This window comes from Ovis aries, chromosome 3, assembly GCF_016772045.2.
Source record: "Ovis aries strain OAR_USU_Benz2616 breed Rambouillet chromosome 3, ARS-UI_Ramb_v3.0, whole genome shotgun sequence".
In the NCBI taxonomy this organism is placed as follows: domain Eukaryota; kingdom Metazoa; phylum Chordata; class Mammalia; order Artiodactyla; family Bovidae; genus Ovis; species Ovis aries.
In genome coordinates, this window is record NC_056056.1 from 113,326,793 (window position 1) to 113,351,878 (window position 25,086).

Sequence of the window (25,086 nt, forward strand, 5' to 3'; positions counted from 1 at the left end):
TATATAAATTGTTTATTTTTGTTTTGTGTGTGTATATATGGTTTACCTGTTTTATGTATAGTAGTATGTATTTGTTAATCCTAAACTCCTAATTTAACCCTCCCCCTCCTGTTTCCTCTTTGGGGAACATAAGTTTTTTTCTATGTCTGTTTCTGTTTTATAAATAACTTCATTTGTACCATTTGTTAAGATGCTACATATAAGTGATATCACATGAAATTTGTTTTTCTCTGTCTCACTTCTCTCACTCACTGTGATAATCTCTAGGTCAGTCCGTGGTCTGGATGGCTGTTTATTGTGGGGGCTGTCCTATGAATTGTAAGATGTTTAGCATCACCCCTGACCCCATCCGCTAGACGCCAGGGTGTTCTTTCCCTCCCAGTTGTGACAACTAAACGTGTCTCCAGATGGGCCTGGTGTCTTCTGGGGGACAGGATCGCCGCTGGTTGAGAACCGCTGCTGCAGGCTTGTGACGTGCTAGAAACACCTCCTTTAACTAATGACTGACTTTCCTCGTGTCTCGCTTTCTCGGTATCCTTCATTCTCTCAGCTCCCTCGTTTTCTCTCTGAAGATACCCATGTGCTTAGGTTGAGGGAGTAACTGAAGTGCCGTTTCACTTTCAAAAGCCTCCAATGATTATAAAAGTCTCAACGGCCACAACAATCTGCAGAATGTAAAAGTGGTGTTCCTGTTCTCCTTTATTAAGGAAATTCGGCTTTTGAAGGAAGGATAGTGTTTGTCAGCAGTCTGAGACAGTGAGAGTTGTCGTGCTTCCGACTTTCTTTTATCTCCATATGTTTCCTTTCCCAAACTTCAGACTTATTCCCTAAGTATGCTCTGTAATGCAAAACCTTTGACTGTCAGTCCTCACTGTGTAAGGAGTTCCGTAGGTGTTGGATCTCAGCTAATTATTAGAGGAGCCAGATGATCCATCTGATCTGTGTGAAATTAGAAATACAGTTGACCCTTGACCAGCATAGGTTCGAACTCTGTGGGTCCACTTATATGCAGAGTTTTAAAAAATGCATACTGCAGTACTACATGCGATCAGTTGAATCCACAGATGCAGAACCTGGTTGTAAAATGACATACATATGGATTTTCAATGATCTGTACCCCTAACCCTTAGGTAGATCAGGGGTCAAGTATAGTTCGTAGGAGGCAGTATTTGCTCCTCTTAGTATTTGCATTTTGTTAACAGTAAAGCTTTCTATTAATAACGTAAATAAATCTCATGGATTGTGCTGTTGATACGATGAAATGAAGCATTTTCAGCAGATGGGTGAGATACTTTTAGACAGAGGAGTCTGCCTTGCACTTATTAAGTCATGTCTCCCAGCCAGCTACTTCTTCTATATATTGACAACCAAAACCCATTTCAAGAATTTTAAAATAGAGGCTGTCTGTCTCTCTCTCTCTCTCTCTTTTTTTTTTTTTTTTGCCATTTTGTAGCTTCTTGGAGTCTTCCCCTGTTGAGTATAATCATTTCTTCTAACTAAACTAATTTTGTTGTTACTGGTATTGATGGGACTTTCCCATATTTATGGTCTGCCAGCGGATAAGGACATCGAGCAGCAGGACAGCTGATTGGGCTTTGATTGATCCAAGCTGATGGAGGCTGGAAGTGAAATTTCGAAATTGTGTGAGTTATCTGGGAGGCTTTGGAGAGCAGTGGTGGTGTAGATCTGGTTATGGGAAAGAGTTAATTTATTCTGAAGATTTAAATAACTTTAGAAGAGAAGAGCCCACTGGGGGAAAATGTTCTATGGTGCAGAGATGAGGACCGTCTGAAGGGGAAGACTCGGGAGGATTAGAGAGGCTGCGGGAGAACTTTGGAGAGCTTGTGTGGAGGAGCTCTGTGAGGGTTTCTTTATCTGTAAATGAGTCTGTAAAATGAGACGACTGGCTTGCTGTCCTCTGAGTCTAATACTCTTGTTATTACTAGATGACATTCTTGAGAAGCTGAGAAAGTGGCAATGCTTGCTCTTTATACCAAAACTGCAATACGAGGAGCTTCTTCTCTGTACTTCATTATAGGGAATGTCAGTAACAGGGAAATAACCACAGGCTGTGACGGTTGTTTAGGCAAAACCTTGGGCGTATTTCCTCTCTCCTTTTATGCTTGAGTGTATTCTGTGTTCACAGGCTTAGGACTTATAGGTGTCTGAGTTTGATTCAAAATAAATTTGCCACTTAACATATTTTCATGGGAAGGGATAAATTAGGAGGTTGGGATTTATACAATTTGCCACTTAACATATTTTCACGGGGAGGGGTAAATTAGGAGGTTGGGATTTATACGTATACCCACTACTATAATATAAATAACCAATAGGGACCTATTCTGTGTGTGTGTATAACCAAGTTGCTATGCTGTCCACCTGAAACTAACATGATACTGTAAATAAACTATATTCTAATAAGAACAAATGAAAAAATAAGATGCTCTCGTGGGACTAATTAGCTTTCATAGGTCTTGCTTTCTTTCTGGATATTGTGAAGCATCATAGAATAATTTAGTGGAATCACTTTCTTCTTTCATAAGTTCCAAAATTTGTCTGGGATGATCTTTAAAAACATGTCAACAGAGCAAGTATAAATGCAGTCAAAGCAATGGCTCTCAGTAGAACATGACATTAAAAAAATAATTCTTCAACAAGCTGCGAGGGATTCTGCTATATGCTGGGGCTATTAAAGAGGAAATAGACAAACACAACAGCAACCGTTTCAAATTGTAGTTTGCCCTTCTCCGTTCACAGAAGCGTGGTGATTAGCATGGAGTCAGTGCACAATGCTAGGGGCCCACGGGCTTGGAGCACAGATGGCCAGGGCCCTTTGCTCTGGACATCTCTAAACATCTGGGGTCAGCTGCAGAGGAAGTTTCTGAAGGCAGGGGGAGAAGTGGAGAAAGGTACCCCAGTGTGGGAGTGGCTGTGGTTCTTGTGGAGTCATTTTCTGTTGTTCTGGATGGATTCTTGGTACACCCTGCCCCATTTAAGTTTTTCAGAAAGATTGATTCTGGGTTCAGGTTTCAGCTAGAGGCCATACAGTTCTTGGGTCTTTTCCAGGCTATGGGAAAAGACCAAAAAACACGTTAAAATTCTGGCACAGGCTCTACTTTCACGGAGGGTCTTCCTACCTACAAGTGGGTCACCTGTGTGCTTTTGTGGGATCTTCAGGCTGAACCTCTGTCTGCTTCAAAGAAGTTCGGGGTTGCTAAATGGCCCAGATTCGAACGAGAGAAGCCTTGGACAGGAAGGTTAGAAGCGGTTGTTAATGACGGTTTAATGTAACCAGTTGTTATCCTTGTGGTGAAATGTCTAACGGGTAGAGCTTGAATTCCACCTCTGGCTTTCAGCTCCCTTTGTGACTGTCAAGTCATGTTTATTCGTTGGGACTCTGTTTCACATCTGTCATGTGAGGAAACTAGACTCCATAATTTCTGAAATGGATCAAAGCAGAAATTGTCTCTAATTGTGTATCTTCTTGCTATTTCTAGTGGATTTTTTTTTTTTTAAGAATAGGATTTATTCTGAAGCAATTTATCCTAGTTAACAAAATTGAGCTCGTAAAACTCTTACTTCTGTGCATTAAAGAGGGAGCTGTTCTAGGGCGGGAGTAAGCACCCGTGCCCATGCTTCCTCTTCCAAATAAGATGCCCCGTTTAGTCCTACTGCCAAGATCAAGATGGGTTCTTCGGTTGACCTGCAGCATCAGAGGAGAATAGCGATGATGAAATGGGAGAGAACGGATTGGTTATTACTGCTGCTTGAGTGGACACAGGCATGGGGCCTCAGGCTTCTAGCTGCCAGTATCATTCTTGCCATATATCTAGAGAAAACACATGGCTTCCGAGTTGGGAGATTCAGGGGGTAACTTACAACAGAGAGTACTTCTGTGTAGAGGGAAGAGGGTGGCAATGGGGGATGGTAGCCAGCTTCAGAAAACGCAGGACTAGTTTGAGATGAAAACATCATGATGTCCAGAAAAATGATTATGTATAAATGGTACATTTTGACTGAATTTGTCATCAGCCATAGTGTTTGATTTATACTGACCTCTTTTGTAGAAAAAATAAAATAAAATTAGGTACACATGGCTGTTAACATCAGAGAAGCAATCCAGATCTAAAGAAAGAGCTGGGCCCTTTCCTTGCATTATCTCCAAAGCTGTCAGTGATGTGAAATGTGATTGTGAACTTCTGCTATTGTGGCAGTGTTATAAGTAGGAGGGGTCCCAGATGAAATGTGTGTGACTGGCACTTACGTCCTAGATTCTGATTTATAAAAACAAGAACAGAATCATGAAGGGAGTGTAAGATTTACCCCACCTAATCTGTCATCCAATTTCATAACTTCTTTCAGTACAGTTTTTCCCCCGTTCCCTCTTACTAGAAAAATAAATGCAATGCTATCATTTTTAGAAAGAAAATTCCAGTGTTTATTGTATTTAGAGGGAATCATGAATGATTTATTTATATTAAGTATGAGAGTTTCCAGAACAGTGATTAAAAATGCTTACAAATTCTAGATTAGAAGTGTGGGAATTTCCTTTTGGGATAATAACCCTTTAGAAAGTTACAATTATAATATAACTCACAGGAACCAATTAAAATCAGGCCATTTGCCTTTATTCTCTTCAGAGCAGTGTATACCTGTTGCGATTTTAATTCTAAAAAATTTTTAACTTGCCATCAAAATTTTGAACATCTATTGATATTTGGAAATCATAGTTCTCAATGATTTAATGTGATTGGACCCATTCCTGAGACACACATCCTGTATCCTCTGATTAAATTCAGTTTTACTTCTACTAAGTTGGAAATAGGGAATGTTTAAATCGCATATAGTAATCACGAGTAATTCTTTTCCAGTGTTCTTTGTTGGAAACATCTGGAACATGACTAATGGTTTGGGAAATATGACCTATGAGTAAAAGTGAACAGGAATTGGAAATTATTTCATATGTAGATAAATATATGGTGATTTAAATACAAGTTGCAAGTTCAAGAAGAGTCAGAAGAAGGACAGTAAATGTCATCCATTCTTCTCAAAACTAAAGAAAATCCTATAAAACAGCAGGAGAAATTTGTGTCAGGAAAGAACTTGAAGAGTTGTAGGCATGGCCCAGGGAGATAGCAGATTCTATAATATGTTAGAGAAAGGACAAATAGTTAACTGTCTATGAAGTGCCAGGATTTCGGAGCCCTGGACACAATTATTTCTGGAGTCTGTTGTGATTTTTTTCACTTATCAGTGGAGTGGTAAATATGAACTCATATTCTTAAAGTTCATAACATTTTTATCTGTTTTTCTGCAGAAGTGTGATTTGATCGGACTCTTCTAGAAGCAAATTGATGTCCGTGGAATTGGTTGTTCCAGAAAACAAAGTCCAGGAGTTAGAGACTCTGCTGGATTCTCTCTGAGTGGATTAGAGGTGCTCTGGTAAGAGACAAACCACGATAAGCTGTGTTTACCTGGAGGAGTCTCTAATGTTCTGAGTCATGAAAGAGTGTGACTAGAGATTCATAATTTCTTGAAGAGGAGTTGTGGGCAAAGTGAATACATTGGTTTAAAAATCACCATGGGAAAATGTGCATTTTTTTTGTCGCCAGACTTCCAGTGCTGAAACTATGGCCCAAATGAGGGGCTTCAGTTAAAATGTAGCGAGAGCAATCTGTTAGATCAGATTTTCATATATTTTTGAGAAAGTGCTAAATATGTTGAGGGCATTTCTCGACTCACTGGCGTTCCCTTTTGTTTCTTTACTTCTTAGAATGATATTTTATGAAGCATTCTTTTAGTCCACAAGCACCTCTTTTCTTCCTCTGTGCTTTTTCCTGGGATTGAAATAAAATAAAAAATGTAGGGCTACACATTGCTGTCAAGCCCATAATGAAATCTAGCTTTATTTATGTGTGCTTAGAGGGTTTAGGGCAGTCTAAGCTGCTAACTGTGGTGTTAAACATTGTTTGACACTCCCCTCCCTTAAATCCTTTGAAAGGAGCTGATTTTTTATGTTCATGGAAAGAGCCCTTAGAGGATTGTGAGGGAGGCATACGATTTGCTCATACATGGGATTACCGTATTACAATATAACCTCTGCAGCTGTTAGAAGCAGCAGCAGTCTTAACAATACTGAGCTGTTTCCTATATGGTGATGTCCGATGTCCAAGTGCTCTATAGCTTAGACACTTACAGGAAAACCTTGGGCAATTTAATATTTTCCTGAATATAGATGATTATTGGGATGCTTTTTTTAAAAATAGGATTTCATGACCTAAAATATCTGAGCTGACTTTTTCCATGAAGAGCTGCCTAGGTATTGCATAATTGTGGCCTTCTGTTTGTATCAGGATATTCTTCTTTTTTTTTTTTTTTTTTTGTATCAGGATATTCTTGATGATTTTGTGAGAAGGGACAGGGTACCTCATATTTAGCAAGAGGAATATGCATACTGGAAGAACAAGTGATAACTAGCAATTAGGAATGTTAAGGTCCAGGAAAGTAAGGGGGATGAAGAGAAATGTGTTGTTCAGATCAGCAAGACCCGCAGCCTAGGCGTGACCTGGGAGCTTGTTAGAAATGCGGAATCTGAGTTACTGCCCTGGACCAGCTGATTCCAGATCTACGTTTTCCACAAGCCTCTGAGGTGGTTTGTATGAGCTGTAAACTGACTGGTGTGTTCTCAAAATTCATGTTTTGAAACCTAACCCTCAATGTGATGGTATTTGGAGGTGGAGTCTCTGAGAGGTGATTGGATCATGGGGAGAGAGCCTTCACGATTAGGATTAGTGCCCTTATAAAAGAGACCCCAGAGAGCTCCCTGCCCCTTCCGCCAGGTAAGAACACACCTGGAAGACTGCCTTCTAGGAAGCAGGTTCTCGCCAGATGCTGAACCTGCAGCTTTCTGGATGCTGGACTCCCCAGCCTTCAGAACTGCGAGCAATACATTTCTGTTGTTTATATGCCTTCCAGCCTATGGTATTTGTTTCAGCAGCCTGAACTAAATAGTGTGCATATTCAAGTTGGAGGAAGACTTGGTCTACAGAGTCCCCAAAATGGAATGGGCCAGAAATTGAAATGTAATTTAGAATACACAGAGTTGAAGGAGCTGGAGCCTGGGAAGCTCAAGTAAATCAAGGGAATCAGGATCAAAGGGAAATATATGAGTTTGGGTTTGCTTTTTAGTGATGGGGAGGGTAGGAGTCAGGGAAGAGATGGTTGCTATCTTGAGTGTTTGCCACAGTTAAAACCACAGTTGTTGCTTGGTATTTGGCTTTATGGAGTGTGCATGGGATGAATTTGTTTACAGTTGAGGACAGAACATGCATTGGATGACTACGGAATTTTGCAGCTATTAAACATTGGAACAGATCAGAAACTTGGATATCTGGTGAGAGTGGAAGACCCGCACTGAGTCAAGTCTGGGGAAATGAATGTTGTTGACTGCAGGTGGTTCAGCCTTGTGGAAGTGGAAAACCAATCAAATCTTGCCCTCTGGAGAAAAGACATTTTATTGGTGGGATGTTTGCTGAGTCTGGCTTAGCTGCGTCTGTCTTCCAGGTCATATGACTAACTATTGCATACATGGATTTTCTCCAGATGCTGGTGAAATGGGGTTTTATGGGCAGGCCCAAAGTTTAGTTAAAAAAAAAAGAAAAAAGGCATGAGGTTTTGCAAAATTGAGATAAAAGAAGCATTAAGACATACATTGTCTACTGGAAATAACAAGAAGTCACGCATCTCATAATTGGGGAAATGTCTATACTTAATTTAAAATTTTAATTAAGTTAAAATTTTCATGTTTTCGTTATTTTACTTTTAGAAATTCACACATGGTAATGTAAAAAGTTAAAAGAATAAAAATTTAAATCAATTCATATTAGACTGTACTTCCCTGGTGGCTCAGTGGTATAGAATTCACCTGCCAATTCAGGAGACATGGGTTTGCTCCCTGGTTCAGGAAGATCCTCTGGAAAAGGGAATGATAACCCACTCCAGTATTCTTGCCTGAGAAATCCCATGGACAGAGGAGCCTGGAGGGCTACAGTCCATGGGGTCGAAAAAGAGTGGACACACTTAGCGACTAAACAATTATACTATACCGCAGTACTATTTTTAGGTTGTATCTCTTTATTATATACACTCCCGCCTAATTTCATTTCTTCTTCCTTTCCTTGGTTACCATATCATGGCTTGGTATCTAACTTTACACTTCTTATGAGAAGAAAAGAATCTTACTGTGATAGCATTTGGAATTTTCAGAAGAGAACAAAGCATATTTTAGTAACAACAAGTTTTCTGAATAAAAGTTGTGTAGGGGTTTTAAAGCTTGTAATAAAGACCAAGACAAGATCTTTCTTTGAACTACCAGCACTGTAGGGAGGAAATGAGGGAGATGAGTTGCAATATATTTGCAGTATATTTTGATCTGTGCCAATTATGTAGTTGAGATCAGAGGTATATATAAAGTGTATTTTTAGTGGTTGTACAGCACTTAAGCTGCGGCGGTCCTTGTCCTGCACTTCTGTGGTTTAGCTTGGCAGATGTGAGATGAGACCTAAGCCACAAAGTGCTACGGGTCTTAAGACATAATGAAGTCATGCATTCATTACGGTAAAGGGTAGGGAGAGGAAAACCAGTGGTTTTCAATAGCCAAACTCTGCACATCGAGATGCTTCAGATACGTTTCACTCTTTCTGTATTTATAGCCTATTCAAACTCAGTAAAGAGTGCCTTAATTTCTCCACCTATAAATTTAGAGGATGGATGTGACTTGTCTCTGTTCATGTTTGTGGGGCTACTCAGTGCTGTGTGGAGCCCTTCAAAACTGTGACCTGGACCTTCTTGGTGCAGTGAGTGTTATGTGGCCCGTTTTCGTTGTTGTTCATAAGTATTAATATTTTGTTGGGTACCCATGGTAGAAGTTCTTGACATTGTAGCTAGGGAGGAACTAACTATTGAGGTCCTTCCCTTGCCTAGAGTGGCGCGTCTGGGTGAGAGGTGAACATGGTGGAGTGAGGAGATGGTGTGGGTGGACTCCAGCCAGATACAGGAGGACGACACACCGTTCATGATCAGGTGGCTGATGGCTCACCTCCTGGCCCTCATGGTCTCGATGCCACAAGTGTAATATGACTATAGGAGCTCCTGGACTGTGAGTAACTAGGTTGGTTAAGAAGCCTTTGGTCTAAGTTAATACTTCCGTTGGAAATTCCCACCAGAATCATGCCTGGTAAACGATGCTTTATCCAAATAAGTCAGTGTTGTTTGGGGTCCAATTATCTGTAAATGATAGAGTGAGAATATATGCTGAAATATAAAGATGAGTGAAATGTTCATCTTTTTGTTGCTTCTGCTGTGTTTTCTATTCAGAATTATGACTATGCCTTCTTTCTGTATTAGAAAAGTTGTTAGCATGAATCCCTTGCAGAAAAATGACTACTTTTAGCCATTTTTTAAATAATGCAAACTTATATTGGTCTTTTTTCAGAGTTGGTTTGTTGGTATAGGAAAGTCCATTCATTTGAAATGTTTCCCCTTTGCTTGTTTTTTGTTATTTTAGCCTCATTTGACTCAGTAATCTGTGCTCTGCGTTTGTGTAAGTCCCTTCTGATTTGGGGTGATGCTTTCCTAGGCTTAAATCCATTTCACCTGTAGGTGTTTATGAAGCATGCAGAAAGGGGGACTAAAAACTATCCTCAGAGTAATCCTGAGAGTTTTCTGTTGCTTCTTTCTTTTTAAAAGACGCTAAAGCATTTTCTGAATTGTTTCCACTAAGATTGATTTTGTTTCTGAATGCTCATAGATAATTGAAAAGGAACCCAATAATTATTTAAACAGGGCTTGGTTGTTAAAATTCACCTGGAGATATTTTTTCTTGGAGAAAAAGAATGTCAGCTTACAGTTTACTGTTCAAGTAACTATCATTCTACTGCACATCCAGCACAGATGTGTATATTGTGTGTTAAAATTTACAGACTGAATCTGAGTGAGCGCATAGTATTTGTGCCATTGTTATCTATTAGTGCCTGGATCATTTTTTTTTTATATTCACATCAAGTCCCTGTTTGCAAATCAGTTAGTTAAATGTGTACTTGTTTTTTTAGAGGCAGAAGATTTTTCAAGGGGAAGAGGCAGCCTTTTGTCTTTCATAAGTGGATTCATGGAGTGCATTTCAGAAATGGATTTTCTGTGGCAAGACTTGATCCCACATGTTGTTGGAACTTTTATTAGTCAGGCCTTATCAAATTTCCATTTAGCACATTTCCCCCTCCATTTAGACACCAGGACATGAAGAGAATTTTGAATAGCCTAGAAAATTTACACATAACTATTCATGGAATTAAACTGCTCCCTTTTACATTTATAATTTTGACATTGAAGATTATGTCATAAAGGGTGATCATCATTCGTGAGACAGCGTGGAGCAATAGACAAGAAGGTACTGGCATGAAGAGTCACAATTTTAATGGGAATTAATTTTATTTGTTTTGGAGGAATAGTATTTAAGGTCTCATTTGTAAAAAGTGCCTTGACACTAGCTCTTAATTAAATTTCCGTCTAAAGGCCCTCTAGATAATAAGCAATGAGCAAGCCGGATTGGAGGAAACTTCCCTGTGTGTAAGTACAAAGATCTTGTGCCTGTGTGTGTGCTGGATTTGTGGGTGGAGCTGAGGAGCATGTGGGTGTTTGTCTGTGTGCCTGTGTGTGTGTGTGTGTGTGTGTGTGTTTGCGTGTCTGCATGTGTGTGTGTGGGTGTCTGCCTGTGTGTGTGTGGGTGTCTGTGTGCGTGTGTCTGTCTGTGTATGTGTCTGTGTGTGTGTCTGTGTGTGTTTGCCTGTGTGTGTCTCTGTGTGTGTGTCTGTGTGCATGTGTGTGTCTGTGTGTGTCCGTGTGTGTCCGTGTGTGTGTCCGTGTGTGTGTGTCTCTGTGTGTGTGTGTCTGTGTGTGTGTCCGTGTGTGTGTGTGCCTGTGTGTGTCTGTGTGTGTGTGCCTGTGTGTGTCTGTGTGTGTCTGTGTGTCTGTGTGTCCGTGTGTGTGCCTGTGTGTGTCCGTGTGTGTGCCTGTGTGTGTGTGTGTCTGTGTGTGTGTCCGTGTGTGTGTCTGTGTGTGTCTGTGTGTGTGTACCTGTGTGCCTGTGTGTGTGTGTGTGTGTGTGTGTGTGTTGCGGCTGAGGGTAGGATCTTTGCTCCTGAAGATGCTGTGTAACTGTCTTTTGTTTTTCACATACTTTTTTCTCCCTTTGTCTGCAGTCAGCTGGGTTCTCCTCTGCACCAGTGCCCTGTGTGACAGCCCCTGGCAGTAATGAGGCTGCGCGCTCCACTGTAATTGAACCCTGTCAGGGCTGCCCATTAAGGCCGCAGTGTGTATGCCAGCTCATTAATCTGAAGCCTCTTTCTTCTCCTCCGTCATCTCCCTTTTTTATCCTGGCACTGTTTCAAGTCCTGATCCCCTCATTGTGCACGTGGAGATTCAGGAATGGAGAGTAATTGGTGCTGTTGCATCCGTCTTGAGGAGTAACCCCTTTTAATAAAAGACATGCTCACATCTGCAGACTAAGACCATTGTGTCATGATTGCGTATTGTTTGGCTTTCTTGGATAGTCTATTTGCAGTCAGAATCTCTCATCTGGGCTTAGATCTAGCATATCAAACTTGCACAGTTCCACGAGCTAAAGATAGGTCTTTATGATTCAAACACACACATATGTGTATAAGTGTATTTCTATGTATTTTTCTTATATAACTGATTATATAGTATGAAATCCCAGTTGACTCTAAAACTGCAACGATTTGTTAGTTTTCTCCCATGTGCTGGTGTATAAATAATGGGCTTATTATTATACTCTTATAGACAAAATTTCAGAGAAAAATCTTCCCTTTTTCTTCAGATATTGTTAAGTGTTAGGATATTAACATCAAAATAATAGCCAGCTAATACTAGCAGGCTTTCATCTTCTTTACTGTCTCTCATACAATGCATTTAGAGTTCATAATTGTTTTCATTTTTTGTGCTTTGTACACATGATCCTTTTGCATGTTCAAATTCTGTGATAGTACAGCAGAAATGACTTAATTATCACTTATATGGCAAAATGTTTCTAACATTATTATGTGAAACTCTGCTTAGGACTCTGCTTTCATCCCATCATGCTAGTACACCCTCCCCCCCTTTTATACACTTGAAAAATGTAATTAAATTCCTTTTTGAATCATTTTGAGTCTACAATCTAATTGAGGCTTATCTTTTAATGTGATTTCTAAGTAGAAATTAAAGAAAATATACTTTGGGCCTTAGTTAGAGAAGGCAGTTCAACTCAAGGTATCACCTAATTGAAAAGCAGAAATGAGAAAGTGGTCTGGCCTGTAGATCCTGGATGAGGAGATGGGTGTGGGAAATAAATTGGAGGTACTGACAAAAATGGTTTAAACATTCAGGTGAGTCTCTAGAAATGAAAAGCTCTAAATGAGTCAAATTTGTCAACATTGCCACTTGCTTCTATTGTAGACGACTTTGAAGTTTATCATAATGAGATTAGGGAACGCTTTTTTTAAAAAAACAAATAAATGGAAATGCTTGATACTTGGTAATTTATTATCTATTAAGATATTTTTTAGGCAAACTTGGGCCTAAGTATCCTAGGATGCACTTTCTATAAAAGTAAAAAAAATTAAAAAGGGGGGAAATGCAAAAATAAAGTTAGCAGGAAAAAAACAAGTAAATTGTGACTTCTTGAGGGTGAGCTTGTGTTTTCATCACTGTTACTGTATTTGCTGTTTAGTTCAGTGTCTGAGCACACAGTGAGTTTTCACTCAAGATTTAGTCAAAGAATGAAAGTTGTGTGTGGACAGAGATTATTTGCCTCTTTTTGTCTATATTTTCCCTAATTCCCAGAATGGTGCCTGGCATAGAGGATGGTGCTCAATAAATAGTTATTGAATTCATTAATTAATTCATTTTATGATGGGGAGAAAAAGATTGCTGTTGAAACGGGGATTTTCAGTCTAGCATCTAGGTTGATGATGGAAAGCGAAGAGGAGTGTGTAGCAGAATAGCCAAAGAAAATAATCCTTTTATTATCTAGAAGAAGTGAAGTGAAGTCACAGTCATGTCCGACTCTTTGTGACCCCCATGGACTGTAACCTGCCAGGCTCCTCCATCCATTGGATTTTCCCAGGCAAGAATACTGGAACGGGTTGCCATTTCCTTCTCCAGAGGATCTTCCCAACCCAGGGACTGAACCAGGGTCTCCCATGTTACAGGCAGACTCCTTAACATCTGAGCCCCCAGGGACCTAGAAGAGTAGTATGTAGTATGAAACAGTCTCTAAAGTGAGCCTTTAAACTTTTCTCAACCAGTCATCTTTGTAACTGTTCCTATCCCTGTAATCAGATGTCTAAAGTATTAGTTTTAATTTTTACCTTTTTTGATAATGTTTTTCTCTTTCACTAATTGTCAGTTAAAATATATACTATATAAATTCAAAATTTAATCTCTGTTAAAGGTCAGGTAGCCTATATTTTGATTTCTGTTTTTTTAGAAAAGAAAGTTCAGAAAAGGCTCTTTAAGGTTTATTCAGTTGTTTTGAGCTAAGTGAAACTGGCATGCTTTAGATCAGACCTACCAATTTATATCTAATTTCTGGATTATGAGGTCAGAAGATATTTGAGCTTTTGAGGGTTTGTTTGTGTGTGTGTGTGTAAGGGAGTGGAGATGAAGGAAAATTTGAACACTGAATGTGGAATAGGGAGTGCTCTCATGTATTTCTAAATAAATCAACCAAGAAGCCAGAGTGCCTGAAGCCATGTTTTATCCTAAAAAGAAAACGTTAAGGTGGGTGTGGCAGTCAAGTGGGGCCCCTTCTAATTTCAGTGCTCGCATTGATTTTGATGTCATGAGCAGCTTCACCCTTGATTATAACCACAGGACTGGGAATTTTCACGAAGATGGAGACACGATTCCTTTTTTTTTTTTTTAATAACAGCCCAATTATAGTGAAAGGAAAATAAACATATGTTACAGGTCTTGAAAAATACTCGAAGAATTTGACATCATGGAAGTTTTATACACTGTTTAAATGAAAGCTAAGTATTAATTAATCTGTGGTATTGTGAATATTTATGTGAATGAAGACATTAGCAGATTATTTTCCTGATATTTTTTTCCCCTGATCTTCGTTTTCCTCCCCATTTTTTCCCCAGTTTTTGGAATTGGCCACTATTGTGCCTCTTACAGATGTCTCATTATACAAGAGTCCTCACAAAATTGGGTGTGTGACAGAATGAGCCTCTGGCAGCCATAGACAGCGTGGCAGAGGGATGGGTATATTCTCTCTTGTGCAGGAGGTATGGCTCGTGCAGAAAAGACGATCAGGCTTAAAAAACTTGTGCAGAAAAGCCGATCAGGCTTAAAAAATGAAAATAAAAAACTTAGCTATTCCCTGGTGGCTCAGATGCTAAAGAGTCTGCCTGCAATGTGGGAGACCTAGGTTTGATCCCTGGGTTGGGAAGACCCCTTGGAGAAGGAAATGGCAACCCCACTCCAGTGTTCTTTGCCTGGAAAATCCCATGGATGGAGGAGCCTGGCGAGCTACAGTCCATGGGGTTGCAAAGAGTCGGTCACGACTGAGTGACTTCACTTCCATCCCCCTCCCCCGCTTTTCTCTGACTTCCACTGAGGTTCAAGCAAACTAATACCGCCAAAGTTGCGTTGAATCCCAGTTCCTAAACTCATCGCCTTCCTCTTAGACCCTACCTTCAGACCTTGGTGGCCTCCAAATGAGCTAATGGTTGTATTTTCAATAAGGGTAAAGACCTAGTCCCGTCTGGTAGAGAGAGCTTATAAATCAGCTTGTCATGGGTCACCAGTAACTTTGGCTGGGGTTGCTGGGTATGTGGGATGGGGTGTGTGTGTGTGTGTGTGTGTGTGTGTGTGTGTGTGTGTGTGTGTGTGTGTGTGTGTGTGTGTGTGTGTGTGTGTGTGTGTGTGTGTGTGTGTGTGTGTGTGTGTGTGTGTGTGTGTGTGTGTGTGTGTGTGTGTGTGTGTGTGTGTGTGTCGGTGGGGTCGGGTGGGCAGCTAATGCTGACTCTTATGTAAGCTGACTGATGTTAGGTGCTTGGAGACCAATAAGCAAGACTTGCAAATAGATGGGACTCTGCATGTCATGCGCCAAAGAACTGTCGTGTCCATCGACATGAATCAGTCGATGCCTGTTGGGTCCATTCATGCCTTGCATTCTTGATGAACTTCTTTTTTCTGAACTTTCTTGTGGCTTGGAACCTTTTGTTTACTGTGGTAGAATTAAATGATAAGATATGACTATTTTTTTTTTAAATTTTCCTGTGTTCTCGTTTATAATGTTTTTCTTAGATTTATCTTTTTGTGTTCTTTGCTAAGAGCTTTACCCATGTCTAGTTACTTGGACCCCTTTGTCTCAGAAAATATGGAACTTTCTGCCTTCTCCCAAACACCTCTGCTTTACTCCTTGAGATGTACATAGAACTTGACTTCCTTTGAGTGAGATAAATGAGTAATTTTTCACTCATTTATTGTCTTAAGACTCTCATTGGCACAGAATTACAAAACTTAGGTTTTACCTGATAAAACTCATTCTTTGATTCTCTTCCTTCTTTCACGCTGTGTTATTTCTTCTGCATTCAGCCTCTTGTGTACCTAGGACAAGTCATTGTTTTATAGTATTGTTATATGGTTGGTTTCCTGAAGGAGAGGTTAGATTTTAAGTCTCTTGATGTGTGCCATTTGTGGATGGTGAGATAGGTAGGATAAGTGGAGTTCTTGAGTCATAGCTTCTGAAGTTAAAATTCTGAAGATGAGTCTTCTGTTCTGCTTGTTGTGCTGTGAGAAGTTAGTCTTTCTGAAGGATAGTTTGGAAGTGCACAAAGGTGTTACAATGTACATGTCCTTTCAGGAGTATTTCCTAAGGAAACTGTTAGGGAGTGCACAGAGAGTTGACCAAACAGTACCTCTTTTCAGACAAAGGGGTCAATAATAACAGCTGCTGCTGCTAAGTCACTTCAGTCGTGTCTGACTCTCTGTGCGACCCCATAGATGGCAGCCCACCAGGTTCCCCCGTCCATGGGATTTTCCAGGCAAGACTACTGGAGTGGGGTGTTATTTCTTTCTCTGGAATAATAACAGGAGGAATAATTTTTATCTTCAGTAGAAGAGGCATTTCTTAAATTTCATTTATTCCTAAAATGACTGTGTATGTGGCCTTTCATAATAAAGCTGAATGTTATACCAATGACACTAGTGAGGATTAGCATGGAGTATGATTCCTTGTTTGTTGAAAAAATAAGTGTCTTGAAGTATATTTACTAGGGTACAAATGGATATTAAATGTAAACTGTGAGGATTATGTTTTGCTTTTGATTCCAAATTTTTCCTGATCTTTCTACAAATGCATACTAGGTTGGTAATTAACACGTGTTTCCTTTAAGAGCCCTGCATGTTTATTGAAACATATGTGTTAAATGCTTAGTGAAATAGCATGTCATGAAATAATAGCCAGTATTCCTCTAGACATCATGTAACCAAAGTGAACTTGATTCAACTATCAGCAGTCATTCCCTAATGAACAAATGAAAAGTCTGTTACTTTTCTTCCAAAAAGGAGGATGAATATTTTACAGAGTTGCGCTTTTCATCACCAAGGGTATTCTCGCTGACAGTGGTGGTTAAAGAAAACTTTTTGAGGACCATTTTTCATAATCAATATTTTTGTAGACTTCAGCCTCATTCCATTTGTTCTGAATTTCCTTTAGGTGTGAAGGTGAAGTTTGTCAAGAGATTGTACATACAGGTTATCTCCTCTAACTTAGGAGCAGTTTATACTTAAGAGTCACTAATCGCTTACAAAGTAAAAAAGTGTATTTTTGTAAAACGAGAACTCAGCCTAATTAGTAACTTTGAATACTGAGTGGAGCAGTGATATTTCACTATGGATTTCATTAGCAGTGAGAGGGAGAGACTCTCCAATCACAAATCTGTTATCTAAATTAAATTCCAAATTAGCCTTTTAGGAAAATCGTTAACAGGAATGCTGTACAACCCTAAAAGACTGTGGTATTGTGTCACTGTGGTTTTTTTTTTTAAATTTAAATTATGTTTTGTAGTAATGTATTTAACTGCCAAAACAACCATGACCAAGAAAACATAAATAACTTTTTGCAAATTAAAATGGCTTAAACTGTCTAGGATGGTGGTAATGAAGATACCACAGGTTAATTTTAATTAGTACTTAATCAGTACTTTTTTCAAATGGCTGCAAAAGCAAGATACCTCAGTGAGATTGTTGAAGAGAATGACTTCATACACTGATACTCCACACAGCAGCATTTCTTGAGATGTGGTAATTGTGGTGATAGTATAGAGTGAGGGGTTTTGATAACAAAAATAGTTGGGTAACATTATATGCTGTTTTCTCTCGGAGATACAAAAGAACACAAACACGTTAAAGGTTAGGAGAAATCGGGCAACAAAGAGGCCAGCTTAGCTTTGTTTAATCTAAAGTTTTTAAAAAAAATTATGTAGTTGATTTACAGTGTTGTATTAATTTGAGGTCTGTGTGTTAGTTCATGGTCCTGTCTGACTCTTTGTGACCACATGGACTGTAGTCTGCCGGGCTCCTCTGTCCATGGAATTCTCCAGGCAAGAATACTGAAGTGGGGCCATTTCCTTCTTCAGGGGATATTCCCTCCCCAGGGATCAAACCCAGGTCTTTCTCATTATAGGCAGAGTCTTTACTGTTTGAGCCACCAGAGAAGCCTGATTTCAGGTGTACAGCAAAATAATTCAGTTATACATATATGGCCCAAAATTGTCACCTTGCTTATTTACCTTCTATGCAGAGTATGTCACGCAAAATGCCGAACTGGATGAAGCGCAAGCTGGACTCAAGATTTCCAGGAGAATTATCAATAACTTCAGATATGTAAATGACACTACCCTTATGGCAGAAAGTGAAGAGGAACTAAAGAGCCTTTTGAGGAAAGTGAAAGAGAGTTAAAAAGCTGGCTTAAAAAAAGCCAGAGAATATTCAGTATTCCAAAAACTAACATCACAGCATCCAGTTCCATCACTTCATGGCAAGTAGATGGAGAAACAATGGAAACAGAGAATTTATTTTCCTGGGCTCCAAAATCACTGTAGATGGTGACTGCAGCTATGAAATTAAAAGACACTTGCTCCTTGGAAGAAAAGCTATGACCAACCTAGACTGCATATTAAAAAGTAGAGACATTACTTTGCTGACAAAGGTCCATCTAGTCAAAGCTATGGTTTTTCCAGTAGTCATGTATAAATGTGAGAGTTGGACTATAAAGAAAGCTGAGTGCTGAAGAACTGATGCTTTTGAACTGTGGTGTTGGAGAAGACTCTTGAGAGTCCCTTGGACTGCAAAGAGATCAAACTAGTCAATCCTGAAAGAAATCAGTCCTGAGCATTCATTGGAAGGACTGATACAGAAGCTGAAACTCCAATTCTTTGGCCACCTGATGGGAAGAACTGACTCACTGGAAAAGACCCTGATGCTGGGAAAGATTGAAGGCAGGAGGGGAAGGGGATGACAGAGGATGAGATGGTTGGATGGCATCACCGGTGCAATGGACATGAGTTTGAGTAAGCTCCGGGAGTTGGTGATGGACAGGGAGGCCCATGGCCTGCAGGACCCTCCTTGGCCTGGATGGTCTAAGCTCTAGAGCAGTGTTTCTGAAACTACTGTAGTAACAATCTTGACAATTTCTTCTGTCATAATAGGTCGCTTGTGGTGATGAGCACACAGCTGGTATGTAGCTCATGAGTCCACCCACATTCCAGCTGACCTGTATCCAGTTCAATATGATGAGTCCAGTGACCATGTAGTTGGATTTTTGCAACAACAGTAATAGTTTCTCAAAGCTCATTCTCAGTTTTCCCTTTCTGTTCTGCCTCCTTTAGGCTGATAGATACTTGGAGAACAGCACTGCTCTATATGGCACGCTTGGGCAGCACATGTCCAGAGCCTTGATTCCTGGTTCCACTGGGATCAGATTACCTGGGAGTCTGTTAGAAAGCAGCATGTTAGTCCTCACCCCAGACCAGATGAATCATGAAGCTACATTTTGTCAGGATCCCAGCTGAGTCTGATGCACATTGAAAATTGGGAAACAAGAATCTAGAACCATGCTGTCCAACAGAAATAGAATGCAGGCCACACGTGTAACTTAAGATTTTTTGATACACTCATAAAAAGTAAGGTGAAATTAACTTTAATAGATCTTATTTAACTCATATCCCAAGCAATGATCATTTCCGTATATCTCTATGAAGTGTCTGTAAGATATTCTGTATTTTTCTTGGGTTTTTGAAATTCGGTGTGTATTTGCATTTACAGTGCGTCTCAGTTCATACTGGTCACATTGCAACTGTTCAGTGGCTACTTGTGGCCAGTGGCTATCATACTGGGCAGTGAAGAATGGGCACACAGTAGGTGTTTAGCAAATACTTACGAAATAGAAGTATCATAGTTGGGGGGAAACATTTACTGAAGGCCAGATATGTACCAGCTACATTGCCAGCTCATAACTTGAAGGGTAGGTAGTTTTCTTGAAACAGCACTTAGAACTAGGTCTGACTCCTTGGTCTACCGTGTTCTTTTTAACTCTTGACGTTTTTTTTTTTTTTTTAAATTTCTGGTGATTCTCTTTAAGTGCTTTAAGTAGAATTTTTAAAAATTTAACTCTTAAAGAGCTTACTTTCTCAGTATGCGTGTGTTTATTTTCAGATTGTTCTGGAAAAAAAATTAACTGTAAATAGATAAATAATCAAGATGGAGTTTTTATGGCTTCTTTGTTTCTCTGATACTATCCTGACCATTTCCCTTTCTCACTGGTTGGAATCTGTAACTTAAACTCCACTTTAAGAAAACTAATCAGATATGTCCTTTATTCCAGAAATTCTTTTTCCAAATTTGCTGAGAAAAGTCTTAGGAGACTGAAAACAGTTTGTCAAATAAATAAATTACAAATCATGATACTTTCCTATGTAATGAGACCAATTTGATTAAAAAAAAATACTATTGATTCCTGATATCCAGGAGATGTAGAGTCTTGTTGTCCTTGGAGAACAAAACAAAACACCCATAGGATGCTGAGGTAATTATGAACTTACAGAGTTTATTATCATAGGTAGAGTGTGTGTGCTTAGCTGTGCAGTCATATTTGGCTCTTTGTCACCCTGTGAAAATCCCATGGGCGGAGGAGCCTGGTAGGCTGCAGTCCATGGGGTCGAGAAGAGTTGGACACAACTGAGCGACTTCACTTTCACTTTTCACTTTCATGCATTGGAGAAGGAAACGGCAACCCACTCCAGTGTTCTTGTCTGGAGAATCCCAGGGATGGGGGAGCCTGCTGGGCTGCCGTCTATGGGGTCGCAGAGAGTCGGACATGACTGAAGCAACTTAGCAGCAGCAGCAGCACCCATGGAGTGTAGCCCACCAGGCTCCTCTGTCCCTGGGATTCTCCAGGCAAGAATACTGGAGTGGGTTTCCATTTCCTCCTGCAGGGGATCTTCCTGACCCAGGGATCAAACCTGTGTCTCCTGCATTGGCAGGTGGGTTTTTTTTTTTTTTTTTTTAACCACTGAGCCACCTGGGAAACCGAGAGATTGGGAGAGAGCACAGGATGGTGAGGGGCAAGTACTTCCTTCGAAGCCTTTTTCTCCTAAGGGTTGTGGTTAGTGATTTTGATGGGACAAGAAATATGTTCCCCTCCTGTCTTCGTTCTTTCCCCTGACTTCTCCCAAGTTATTTCTTTGGCTGTGCTGGGCGTGTTGCGGAGCACAGGCTCTTCCTGCAGCCGATAGGCTTTCTCCGCTCGAGGCACGGGTGCCTTCACTAGTTGCGGTGCTGCCTTCTCTTGCTGCGCAGCACAAGCTCTCGAGTACACAGGCCTAGTAATTGCATCATTCGTCTTCTCTAGTTGGAGCACGTGTGTCTGGTTGCCCTGCAGCGTGTGGAATCTTAGTTCCCTGACCAGGGCTCGAACCCCAGACCCCTGTACTGCAAGGAGGATTTTCAACCACTGGATCACCAGGGAAGTCCCTCTACTCCTATGCTTGAGGCAAATAAAATCAGAATATTGACTCCACACCTAAATAGCTATTCTGAGGTTACTGTTGCTTCTCAGTCATCTACTGCTTGCTTTGGTGGGTGAAACTTTCTCAAGACAGCTGGTGGGACAAGTTCCTGAATTTTAGTTATGAGCCCACAGTCTGTTGAATCACATGGGAACTTAGTAGATCAGAAAAAGCTTGTCTCTAGGAACTAGGCAGCCTAGGTTTTAATCTTGATTTTGCCTCAACCCAACTTTTCTAAATCTGAGTTTCCTCATCTGTTAAAATGAGGATAATACAAAACTTGCAAGATTGTGTTGAGAGGAATAAATGAAACAGCATGTTTTAAGATTCTTCCATAAAGTTATCCCTTTGTTTTTGAGTGAGGGGGTGGAGAAATGGGAGTTTTCACCACCAGTGCTTACTAATAGAGCATTAATAAGGGCAGGCTTTATGGAAGGCAGTTTGACCGTCTTTGTACATAACTGTCCTCTCATTCTTGTGTTGGCAACCAAAGTATATGGTCTTAGGATATATGGGCTAGGGGGCTCATGATAGCATTGTATTATAAGATTTAAAACTGCTGACAACTGAACTGCTCATAAGTTAGAAACATTAAATTATGGCAAATCCGTGCAGTGAGATCGATAGAGATTACAAAGAATCTCTATCCTAGGTATCCTTGGGAAGATAGCTAAGGCATAGTAAGTGGAAAAAAAAATTGCAGGATGCTCTTCTTTGTACAGAAAATGTATCAAAAAACATGCAATAAATTATTAAGTGGTTCACGCCTGAGAAGTAGAAACGGGGTCTGGAGGAAAAGAGGCCTTTTATTTTTTACCTTCTGTGCTATATGAAATTTTTGTTATGAGCAGGCATTACTTTTTCAAAGTATTTCTATCAATATTTGTAATAGGGCGTGTATTGCCTTTTAGCTAACTATTTCAAATTTTGGATGCAAAAACCAATTTAGGGGTGGGAGCTCAACTTCTTACAGTGTAGTCATTTTGAAGTTTCGCCAGACTCATACTACAAAATCAATTCAAACGCCTGCGTACTCTAAATTTGATTATTCAGCGTGTGAAGTTTGGTCTAGAAGTGATTGTTCCGGTGATTTCATTTTAAACAATCTAGTGTTCTGCATTGGGATTTTGGGAACAACTTAATTCAATGTTTAACGTAGATAGGAGAAATGCTGCCTTAAAGTCCTCGATTGCGTTTCTTCTCAATTTTGTATAAACTCATTAGGGCTGACTTAATCTTTCTGGGGGAGGTCAGCTTTTAACTCTTTTTTTTTTTTTTTTTTTGCACTGCATAAAGATACATGAAAGATGAGATAAATGCAAATTGATTTATTATAGGAGGGGCATGTTCTGAATAAGCTTAGCTAAGTAGATATTAAAACAAATGCGGCTTATGAAAAAATGCAATAATGTAAGGATTTTTTCTTAATCCTGATTAGATTTCAAATTGTCCCTTCAGTAGTTTGCATAATTATAAGGCACTGCCATAGAATGAGTAACAATAGAAAATAACTCATTAATGTCTGTTTCTCTCTGGCATTGTTCCAGGGCATGTAGCTTGATGTTTGCTGAGAAGACAGTCTGGAGCATCTCCCTGTCTGATAGGGAACATCAAAGATTACTGATTTCTCTGTGCTCAAACATTCCTGATTTTGTCTGAAGTGGTAATATCCTGAGGCGCCAATAGCAGCATGAAATTCCAAGTGCTTTGGCACTTCCTATTTCTTGTATTATTTTCAAATGTAGTGATATTAGAGAAGTGGATTGAGATTTCTTGGCTTTTAAACAAAGAAAACTGTTACAAATCAGGGTTTTGAGCCCAAGGTTAGAAGGTCATTGTCATGCCAGTGACTGAGCTGATTTGGTTTCCAGAGCTAGGTTTTAAATACCCACCACTTTCAAGCCGTCGTTTCGTTGGCCTTAGTGCATTTTCAGGGGATTGCTGAGACGAGATACTAGATACACATCCCTGATTAATAAATAATGAGACGTTGAATCTGGAGGTTGCAGTTTGAGTCTTCACTTTATAACAGTTTTGAATATAGATTGTGCCCAGACATAGTGTATTAGGAAATAGCTATATGCAGCTGATGACTTGCAAATACTTACAAAGTAAGAAGTTCCTGTCTTAAAATGGTTCAATCATTGACAGCCTCTTTGGGTTTAGACTGATCATGCCTACTTAGAGGAGAACGCTTTGATATACAGACATGAGTCCAAATGTGAAACTTAATGTATATGTTCTTTTATGTGTGTGTGTGTGTGTGTGTGTGCGTGCGTGCGTGCGTGCGTGCATGCTTAGGTGCTTAGTCGTGTCCAACTCTTTGCGACCCTATGGACTGTAGCCTGCCAATCTCCTCTGTCCATGGAATTTTCCAGGCAAGAATACTGGAGTGGGTTGCCATTTCCTCCTCCAGGGGATCTTCCTGACCCAGGGATTGAACCCACGTCTCTTGTATCTCCGGCATTAGCGGGCATATTCTTTACACTGTGCCACCTGGGAATCCCATATGTGTGTGTGTGTGTGTGTGTATTCTCCTTGGAACAGACACTGTGGAACAGATTAAGACACACTCTAGTGGGTTAGTACAAAGATACAGAGTAAATATTAAGACAATCAATTAATCATTTGACGTATAATTCTTTACTGTTGTTTCTTACTAATTCTAAATTTATCAGTTTGAAACACTCAAATAATTATTCCTTAGATCTCTGCTTTTTAAAAAACATATTGAGTATTTATTAAAATCTTTTTTTAATACTACCACTCAGTGAAGTTTGAACATTCAATAAGGATTATATAGTTTGTTAGTTTTTTATGAGATATAGTATTCATGACAGTAAGATATGTGTATCTGTATATGTTTAGGTGTCTATATAGTACTTTCACACAATAATACATATAATATGTATTGGCAATGGTAATTTGAAAGTGTTCATTTCAGTCACTCAGTCGTGTCTGACTCTTTGTGACCCCATGAATCGCAGCATGCCAGGACTCCCTGTCCAATACCAACACCGGAGTTCACTCAGAGTCGTCTCCATCGAGTCAGTGATGCCATCCAGCCATCTCATCCTCTGTCGTCCCCTTCTCCTCCCGCCCCCAACCCCTCCCAGCATCAAAGTCTTTTCCAATGAGTCAACTCTTCGCATGAGGTGGCCAAAGTACTGGAGTTTCAGCTTTAGCATCATTCCTTCCAAAGAAATCCCAGGGCTGATCTCCTTCAGAATGGACTGGTTGGATCTCCTTGCAGTCCAAGGGACTCTCAAGAGTCTTCTCCACCACCACAGTTCAAAAGCATCAATTCTTCGGTGCTCAGCCTTCTTCCCAGTCCAACTCTCACATCCATATATGACCACAGGAAAACCATAGCCTTGACTAGACAGACATTAGTTGGCAAAGTAATGCCTCTGGCTTTGAACATGCTATCTAGGTTGGTCATAACTTTTCTTCCAAGGAGTAAGCGTCTTTTAATTTCATGGCTGCAGTCACCATCTGCAGTGATTTTGGAGCCCCCAAAAATAAAGTCTGACACTGTTTCCACTGTTTCCCCATCTATTTCCCATGGAGTGATGGGACCAGATGCCATGATCTTCGTTTTCTGAATGTTGAGCTTCAAGCCAACTTTTTCGCTCTCCTCTTTCACTTTCATCAAGAGGCTTTTAAGTTCCTCTTCACTTTCTGCCATAAGGGTGGTATCATCTGCATATCTGAGGTTCTTGATATTTCTCCTGGCAATCTTGATTCCAGCTTGTGTTTCTTCCAGTCCAGCGTTCCTCATGATGTACTCTGCATAGAAGTTAAATAAGCAGGGTGACAATATACAGCCTTGACATACTCCTTTTCCTATTTGGAACCAGTCTGTGGTCCACTGCAAAGGGGAATGGCAAGCCACTTCAGTATTCTTGCCTTGAGAACCCCATGAACAGTATGAAAAGGCAATATG

General features: G+C 40.0%; 1 protein-coding gene across 2 annotated transcripts in view; it reads left to right on the forward strand.

The window, feature by feature from the left end:
- NAV3 (neuron navigator 3) overlaps positions 1-25,086 on the forward strand; it is an 892,975-nt gene that overhangs the window by 68,119 nt on the left and 799,770 nt on the right. For both annotated transcript variants that reach the window (XM_060412470.1, XM_060412471.1), the window contains exon 2: positions 5,321-5,445. The gene's annotated coding sequence lies outside the window, so the exon portion shown is untranslated. The remainder of the gene's footprint in view (positions 1-5,320; positions 5,446-25,086) is intronic.